Source organism: Penaeus chinensis, chromosome 20, assembly GCF_019202785.1.
Source record: "Penaeus chinensis breed Huanghai No. 1 chromosome 20, ASM1920278v2, whole genome shotgun sequence".
NCBI classification, from domain to species: Eukaryota; Metazoa; Arthropoda; class Malacostraca; order Decapoda; family Penaeidae; genus Penaeus; species Penaeus chinensis.
This window is the reverse complement of record NC_061838.1, coordinates 23,085,596-23,095,595: the sequence shown is the minus strand read 5'-3', so window position 1 is coordinate 23,095,595 and position 10,000 is coordinate 23,085,596. Positions and strand designations below refer to the sequence as shown.

Genomic DNA, 10,000 nt, shown 5'->3' with positions numbered 1-10,000 from the left:
ATAAAAGGTTATGTTCTTTTGTAGTCATTCCTTTGCTTAGTAATAAAAGAACTTATGGATCAGTTTTCAGTGATACTACTTTTATATTTTCTTGTTAAGACTTTAAGTATTTTTTTTGAGTTATAATGACAATGTAAAGAGAAAATGCTATTGCTTTGCTTTGCATTTTTTTTTACATTAAAAAAAAAATATATGATTGAATTTCAAAGGATATGAAGTTTGGTTGTCTAGAAATAAGGAACTTTTTTGCAAGGCAAAAGTCTAACTTTGTTATGAATTAGTCTCTTAGTGTTATAGTTTTGAGTAAATTCATATTTACGCTTTCATATAATTAATTTGTGTGTCAGTTTTAGTACATGTGGCATTTACCAAAAGTTTGAAATGTACCATTATAATGGTGGTACATATGGCAGTTAAGGTGTTAAGGAAACTTTTTATAAGCAAGACATTTGGTTGTAAATACAGTGTTAAATGCTGTCTTAAGTAAATAGGTCAGTTATTTTTTAAAGCATTATAAAAGTTAAGCATACTTTTCAAGAGGAAAGATAAATAATTCATTTATTTCTAGTTTACCAACCAAATATTTAATTTGTAAAATACTAGTCTTGAATAAAAAAAGGTCAGTGATGAAACTTTGTGTATCATAGGTCTCCTGGTTATTACCAACAGACTAATAGTAAAACCCCAGTTTATCTTTAGATATATATTTTACAGAATCAGAACATGTAATGAGGGCCAATGTATACATAATAGTTCACTTGAGGTATATCACTTTTGATAACTTTTTAGGGCAAATATTTAGGTGCATTTATGATATCTTTCAGGCTAATAACTTCGGAGTATTTGGGCAATTTCAAATAAATACCTTGTTTAATTTGTGTAATATAGGTACACAAGAAATTTGGTACGAAATTTTAAGTCCACCAGTGGTGGTATTATGTACAGAATGTATAATGGGGTTCGAGGGCAATAACAAACAAAAGTACTCAAGCTCAAAAGGCATTTTTCCTCGTTTTGTGTGTTACATATAGTTTTGATATTCTAATTATTCCTTTTATACAGATATTACTATAGTTTTATTTGCAAAAAATAAAAAGTGTTTCTTGATAAGCTATTTTATTATCACTATCCGTTATCATTTCTTCCATCTCAGATGGAAGTTTCCTATTGAAAATAAACTTGGATCTCTTTTGTATAATATTCAGTTATATAATTTTATTCTACTTCCACGAACAAGTGAACAATGTAAAATAAATTTTGGGTTATTAAATAAGATACAAAGGTTTTAATAATATTTTACTTCCATATCTCATTACTGTACATGAAATTATCTACAATATTCACAAAAAAGCATGGCAATACATTGTTAATACTGCTTTTAAATACTTAAAACCCTCCCACATCCCTTTTAGTATTACATTTTCAAATGGTATTTTTAAGAGTTTCATGCCAATTAGTTTTTTTGCTTCCTTTAATCTATGCAAAAAATTATTTCACTGATTTTTTCTACATTACTGGGAACAGTACAGATAAACATGACAAGATCATTATATTTTCAACATGCTGCATTTATCATGTTACAAAATGCACTCCCATAACAAAACAAGAGAGAGCAACCATAGTAAAAGTGACACGTGCAATCTCTCAAGAGACTCCGGCCTCAGTCTATTCAAGTAATTGAGGAGTATCATGGATTACATACAGCCAACACTTGTCTTTACATTTCTAAATAACCATGTCCAATACTGCTGTAATTAAGAACAAATTACTTCAATCTTAATGGAATAGACTTACAAGACTTATAAAATGGTCTTCCCTCCAAATGCAGTATACAATTCATGTCACATTTGCATACCAAGATATAGATAAGACCTCTGAAGACTTCAACAAATTTCTTCATCAACTGGCTTCTAACAGAGAAGTCTTTACTAAATTGTTATAAAATAGAATAAGTAATTGTATGAAAGTACAATTTCATTATAACAAAATGAGACATAACACAGCAATTATAACAGATATGATTAAAGTTTGTACCTCATAATGCACCTACAAACAGTGATAAAGACCAAGGTGATAGCCAAATACATATTGGTGGGCAAATCTACATAATGTGTGTATTATGTTTATGAAACTTCTCACGCAGAATTGTACAAAGTTATGATTCTATCACTGAAAGTATGTAATAAGAAATGTTATGCTTATTTTGAGTCCTTGAAGTACATTACAGATTATAATGAAATATCACAAAAAATGGTAAAATGTAAAGTTTGAAACAAGAGGAAAATTAAAAATGGTTTCCAAATGCATTTGACAACCTATATTTATAATATATACATGTATGATAATGGGAGATGCATACTGGAAAAATGATGCATACTTAAGAATGTGCTCTTGTTCTCTGCTTGCTTACTGCAAATAATTTCTTCACATTGAATTAACTAAAAACAACAAACACTTTTATTGATTATCTCTAATAATCACTAATAAGGCAAACATAAGTAACCAACAATGCTGCAAATTCTAATTTAGTAATCTGAAGTTAATTTCATCTGAGGTTCCCAATCACAAACAAACATAATTCAAGCATTAGCTCACCTGTACATGACCTAATACCTAAGATGCATGCTAATTTTAATTTTTTATTTTATTTTTGTTCTTTTCTTTTGCCTAATGAACATTATTTTTAAACATTATTTTTAAACATTTAAATAAAATTTCTAAACTTTCATTCAATACACTCAGTGTTTAACAACACTGAAAAGCAAATGCCTCTAAGGTATCTCAAATATCTACTCTTGTTGGTCCCTTCCATACTCAAGTACATCACTCTCTCATGAAGTGTATGTAATTTAGCTGATCCAAGAAAGAGACAATAGAGATATTCCTTACTGTATTAGGAAATATACACAATATTAAGAAAGGTAAACTATCTACTCCTGTCTGCTTATTTTAATAATTCAAGACAGGCTTTCTCTATTTAAAAAAAAAAAAAAAAAAAAAAAAAAAAAAAGGATTAATAAAATTAAGTTCATTTATACACAATAACAGATAATTAGCCTCATGGTAAATAAAATCTGGATAAAAAACAATGCCAATTACTTGGAAGTCCTGCTTTAAAAGTGCAAACCATAAAATCAGATATATCCTTGCACTCCTGCACTTACAATTAATCTCTGGGTTTAATGATACATACTTTATTTAGTTTTTTTTTTTTTTTTTTTTTGGTCTACTGTAATTACTACTAATATGTTTTAATCACTTGCAACAATACGTAGAGGGAATTACACTGCACTAGAATAATGTTGCAAGTGATCAAATTCACTAAAATCTGAACATCCATTTTATGGTACAAAAACTACCTACAGTGTATTCAACCTTCAAAATCTGAAAGCACGATGCTTGTTGTCCCAACCCCTAGTCAAGCTACTTATGACTAATACTTGCAAAGGAGAAGCTCCAGTACATGTAGATTAAGTTATAAATAGCTTTCTTTTTTTAAAAAAATCTAATTATCTCTAGTAAAGTATGCTTCTAATAAATACATGAGACTAGATATGTAAGCATGGTTTGCCTTCTCCTGGCTCTCTAGTAAGGAATTCTACCAATGTATGTTTGTCTTGACTACTGTTTTGTCTTTATCAGAAAGAGATGTTGAAGTAGAGTAAAAGCTGTACATTAAGGGGACAACTACAAAAGATAACAAATAGTAGATGAATAGCTTATAGCTCCTGGCAATATGGACCATATGGCACTAATAAGATAATGGTGGGACTGATAAAACTTTCTGTTTAGGAGAATTATACAATTTTTTTCATAAAGAAAGGTAAGACAGCATACAATTTAAAACCTTTCGTACAAGTTTGAATAATGTTTTTCTATAGTTTTGATTAAATATCCCCACTCCATTCCAGATTTATTGTAGTACAGATATCTTCGCCATCAAGTAATTTAACCCACTGACGCCAGCTTGCATAAAGTGATTCAGAAAAATAATTCCTCCTGGCTTTGGTGATTATTTCATGTTATTTGGCAATATAGATGCTTGGATTATAGTGATGATATTAATAATATTTGTAACTACCTCAATCACTTAAAAAAAAATCAAGTTTCAAGAACCTTATAGTTTTATGTATGCAAACCTTACCTGAGGTTTACACCATTATATTTAGCTTCTCCAGCTTACCCTTTTCTTGAACTTGCAGGACAAGTGTACATTAGGGGGTGCACAACAGCACTGAATCACTTTAGTCATCTCCCACACCTTAACCATAGTTTATCCTATGGTTTCTAGCTATCTTTACACTGCTTGTGTTGCTGCTCTCACTCAAGACTGCAACCAGCAGCTATTCACCACCTAGCAGATCTTTCAGTCCCTATCCTGCAATGTATCCTTTCTTTGACTGTTTTCAAGTGAGGATAGTGACAATATTATGATTGTGCCAGTGACAACAGGGCTTGTCAACAGAAAAAAAAGCATCAGTGACAAGTTAAAGTTTGAGTTTGATACAGTTGGAGATCCACTACATCAGACACTCATACTCACTCACTCACTCTCTTGTGTGTGTGTGTGTGTGTGGGGGGGAGGGGGGGGGGTTGCATGTATGCTTGTGCACATGCACATACAAGAACCTGAGCAAATGCATTCAGATTTGGTGGATCTCCAACTCTTGCTAAGTAGGCTAATCAATGGCCTCTTCCTGTTAATTCTTTTTCTGTTTTTTCTATGTATCTATTTGAGAAGAATATAAATACAGTATCAGGTTAATCTTTGCGGTATGGACACACTAAGTAGGGCAAACTGAATATGATATTCTTGTAGAGGACAAAAAGTTGTAGTCATTGCTACAAGAAATGATCAGCAGAATCTAGCAGTTACACCAAAAATAAAGGAAAATGATCATGGAAAGCGCCACTCATAGCCTAAGTCCACTCAGTCCTCCAGAGTTATGCATAGGAAAGTGAAGATAATGTTTGCTGGGCATAGCACCTCATCAACCCTCCCCTCAGGCAGTACCACTACCTCACTGCAATTTAGACTTGGAATAGTCTGATGTGGAGTTGGGGACTTAGTCTCTGGTGAGTGTACTGTAAAGAATTATCCAGTATCATTATTCTGTTTGTAACAAAATCATGTAAAGTAGCAAACCTCCATTTTTTTCCTTTTCACATAAACCTAGAATCTTAATAGACAGATAACTCAATTAGACAATATCTTCTATGTGTCTATGAATTAATAAAAAAAAAAAAAAAAAAAAAAAAAAAAAAAAATATATATATATACATAACTGCTAAAATGGCTGACATACATGGCTATATATGGTAAGACACAAAATTGTATATAAGAAATGAAGCACCAACAAAAGAAACAAGTAAACAAAGAAGAGTAAAAGGCTATATGACATGCTATACACAATGCAAGCGGTCAGTGGAGGCACAGCGGCCTGCAAGATTTATGGCATCCCTGGAATACTATCCGCCCAGGGCTACATACAACCCAGCGTCATTGGGTTAATTGATAAAGAACATCAATTATGATTCATCTTTTACAAACACTACGGTTACTAAGATCCTAACGTGTAAGGTGTAGACCAGTGTTAATTGCTACATTTTCTTTACTTTAGTTTCCCACCAATATCTCTCTCTAAAGACAACACCACAGCTTTAGGTAGATCATATTTCTGAAAGTAACAGGAGCTGTGGTGTGACTATGTCATACATGATATCTGAAGGGAAATATCATATTTATATATATATATATATAAATCTAAACAACAATTTAAGGTATTTCACTTTTGGCTCCATAAATATCACAATGTCCCCTTACTTATACAACAGTTACTACTTAAAGGAAATATGTAACTCACCAAAGACATGTGAGGCATAAAGCTCTTTCTACTAATTTGTACAAAAAAGCAGGGACCTGCATTTTTTTTTTTTTTTTTTTTTTTTTTTTGATCTTGTATATTAAAGCATCAAGTATTATGCCTATGCAATAAGTATATATACATTATCTAATAAGCTACTGACCTTAGATAGTAAATAATTATTGAATTGCACTAACCCTGTATAATAAATGCTAACAAATCTTTACAAAAGCTGAAGAAATTCTGTTCATGGATCAGTCAATGTAAATAATAACAATAAAGATTAACCAAAAATATTTGAGATTTTACTAACAAACAATAATTAACATTTTAGCACATTATCAAAATTCCCACAGAAAGTTCACAAAATCCACTACTCCCCATCTTTTTGAACATGACTCAGTTTCAGTCATCACAAATAGGCTTCCTACATACCTCTGTATCCTTTTATAGATCACTGCTATTTTCATTACCTTCCATTTCAAATTACCAAAAATGCAGTCATTTCCCTTTAAAAAACCATCATAACTGTTTAGCATACAATGTGACCATCAATGTAGATATTAACTTCTGTTTAAATTGCTAATATTCATATACGAGCTCACTTTTCTTTAATGCTAGTCTATTACACTGCATTTTGTGACTGGATATATTCATGATTTCCACACTTCTGATAAGAGTAAAGGTCATGTATCAAAGATAAAAAAAAAAAGAAAAAGAAAGAAAGAAAGAAAAAAAAAATTATCTTGGAATGCCAGTGAATAACATGTGTAACAAAATATAGCTGAACCTGTTACATATTTGAAAACAACACTATTTACTGAAATTCACTCGCAAGACATAGCAGTGTAAATCTAGTAACATAGTGTATTAAAGTGCTTGGTACATTAAAACTCTTCTGAGTCAAATGTTTTAGCACCTTAAAGGCTGTTAAAGATTGACAGAGAAATTGAAAAGAGAGAAAATGAAAAGATAAAGATAAAACAAATCAACAAATGCTTCTTACAGAAAATGAAAAGATAAAGATAAAAAAAATCAACAAATGCTTCTTACGAGTTATTTACAGACATATATAAATAATATTTACAGTAGTACTAACTGGTATGTCAAATACAAATAAAAAAATGATTTTTCTCAAGACCTTAGTTGCAGAAATATTTAATTTCTGTACATGTCAAACATGTTTTTTATGTTTCTCTTTGCCAATTTCATGTTGGAGATTTACTTACAGTAATATCAAACACTTCCCACTGGCAGGGGTTTTCACAGAAATGTGTGCTAAAGCACCTTCATAATGCCAAACAGATTTACAAACACATTTCCAATTGTATATAAACACATATCAGAGTATAGACTATCTATGTATATACACAAACACATGTAAATAGGTTTCCCTCATGCTGGTCCAGCTGACAGGCCAACCATCCAAAGAAAATGCCCCAAGTTAAAGGCAATCTGCAAAACTTGTCTGTTCATGGCTGAAGCAAATTGATTTGATATTCAGATATAAGATGAGAAAGGAACCTGTAAGGAAATTCACGGTCTTGGAACAGTAGAAAGGTCAAGGGTGCTCTCGTGGACAGACATGCATACATGCACACAATGCAGATATAAATATGCATATGGTCCTGCATACAGACACACAAGTATGCAAAGGTGCATATATACACACATTTATGAATGTATAAATGCCCATACCCACTCACAAATACGAGCATGCACACATGCTTAATCTTCATTTTTATATACGCATAAAAAACAAAAGAAAAAAAAAAAAAGATTAAGCAAAAGAGTATATAAAACAAGTTTCCTTAGTAGTTCTCTCTTTAATCAGTTTTGAATAAGTATATCAACTCACTCTGGAAACAATTAAACAAACAAAAATTTATATATATATATATATATATATATATATATATATATTAATAATAATTAAATATAGTTGGCTTTTCTGTATCACAAATAAAACATACAGAAACAGATTTTGTGCTAAACTTTGTAACATATAAAACTTACAGAATTAAGTTTGAAAAATACTTAACAGTCAAAGCTGATTTTCAAAATAGGTGTAATACATTCCTACTTGTCTTCTAATAATTACAAAAAGAGTGCAGAAGATATACATATTCTCCAAGGAATTGTTTTTTTATCACAACAGGTATAATTCTATAATGACATCCTGTAGGCGTTAAACACACAAGGTCTGGCTTTTCACATCATGAGGAAATATCGGCATATTTCAGCTTGTTTTTGCATCACAGGAACTGCATAAAAAAAGAAAAAGAAAGAAAGAGAAAAAAATCTGGGATCAAACTCCTGAGGATGGATGTGGCAGTGAGTCAAGTCAGACCAATATCCTCATGTTATCACCTATTTGTTAAAGGTAATGTAATCTAAGGCTTTTTCACAAATGAGATCAGTTTTCATTTCTGTTCTGAAACTATGACAACTTTTATTAATATATATATATATATATATATATATATATATATATATATATATATATATACACATACACACACATGCATATATATATATATATATATATATATATATATATATATATATATATATATATATATATATATACATGTGTAAATATATACATATATATACATATACATATATATACACACCTATATACATACACACAAATAAATATATATATATATATATATATATATATATATATATATATATATATATATATATATATATATGCTTTTAACTTTAGAAGTTCTTTGTTTATAGACAAGCATAATGCATAAATATTGTGCTTTTCAGTCTGATACAGGTACAAGCATCATTATTGCCAATAACACAAAATAATGGAAAAAAGAAAAAAAAATGAGTATAAACATAACAGGGGTTGCCCTCTGTGTTACTCATAGCTGATGACAAGTCCATGCAATTTAATGAAGTCCATAGCATAAGCTATTTTTGTAAAAAAAAATAATTCATATGTTTTATGCATTTTACAATTCCTTTCTAGAAATCTACTAACAACAAATGTCTACTTTTAACGCTTCAAAGAGCCCACAGAAGTTAGACTAAATGTCTCTTATACAGAAAATTTCTTTAAAACTATCTAAGGATGAAAGAGCTCCTTTTCACCAAATCTGCTACCTAGAGTATTTTCAGAGAGTATTTCACTTAAAACAATAAGAAAAGTAGCCTCATCAATAGCTGGTCAGACTCCTTTAAAATGGAATGAGTTAATAAAAAAATGGAATGAATAGAAAGTAACTTAAAAATCTGAAGAAGTACCACTAAGATAATCAAAAGGCTGACATGCAGTAATTGAGATCTTTTCTATCACTGTATAATTCCTCATTCTATTCATACACTATCTAGTAATTAAAATGTCTGAACTGCACTCAGTAAACTCTCATTATTGTAAGCAAAAAATATTATAACTCAGCCACACACTGCATCTACCTGTTAAAAAGTATTTGTCTTTCAATAACAGGCATAATCTATAAGGTTTAGGTTGAATAACAATGAACATTTAGTCTTCTTTTCAATTCAGTACTGAAATATCAATAAAAGTGGAAATCAGGATGACCCTGAATATCCTTACTATAATCATATTTGTTTCACTCAGAATATTCTTGCAAATACTTATTTTGAATATTTTTTTTTCTTTTTTTTTTTTTTTACATATTCCTATATTGTAAACAAATACTAATCAATCAATATGTATAGAACAAAAGATTGTTCCTTACAATGAATATGTGCAGATTATAGGAAAAAGGGTTCCTGTACAACATCCTTTAAGATTTATATAAGTTTAATGTTAAATAACTTATATTCAAAGGTGTACTCAATCAAACTGTCAAGAAACTTTTCAGTATTATGATATTTTGGTAAGACAGGAAGGAGCAATATGACCTAATATGCCTTTGCTCCCCATTATACTGTCATTAGTATCAACCATGTTATACATGTTAACGAATGCTGACCTCATATTTTATTTTCATTACCTACCTATTTCTATGGGGCAGAGAAACATATATTTGATTACTTATAGTAAAAACAGAATGCCTCTGAATACACTAACTGCATCAGGTGCCAGCCACAATGACATGATATTTGTAAGCACCTGATCTTACAATGTAAATATTTCATAATATACT

The 10,000-nt window shown here is 30.3% G+C and overlaps 1 protein-coding gene across 3 annotated transcripts in view; it reads right to left on the bottom strand.

Moving 5' to 3' along the window:
- Nucleotides 1–688: 688 nt before the first annotated feature.
- LOC125035807 (protein artemis-like) overlaps nucleotides 689–10,000 on the bottom strand; it is a 21,408-nt gene continuing 12,096 nt past the window's right edge. The window contains exon 8 of one of the 3 annotated variants that reach the window (XM_047628023.1): nucleotides 689–8,128. The gene's annotated coding sequence lies outside the window, so the exon portion shown is untranslated. Of the gene's footprint in view, nucleotides 8,129–9,704 lie in introns of those variants that run through there. The other 2 variants (XM_047628024.1, XM_047628022.1) reach the window with 2 other exon arrangements.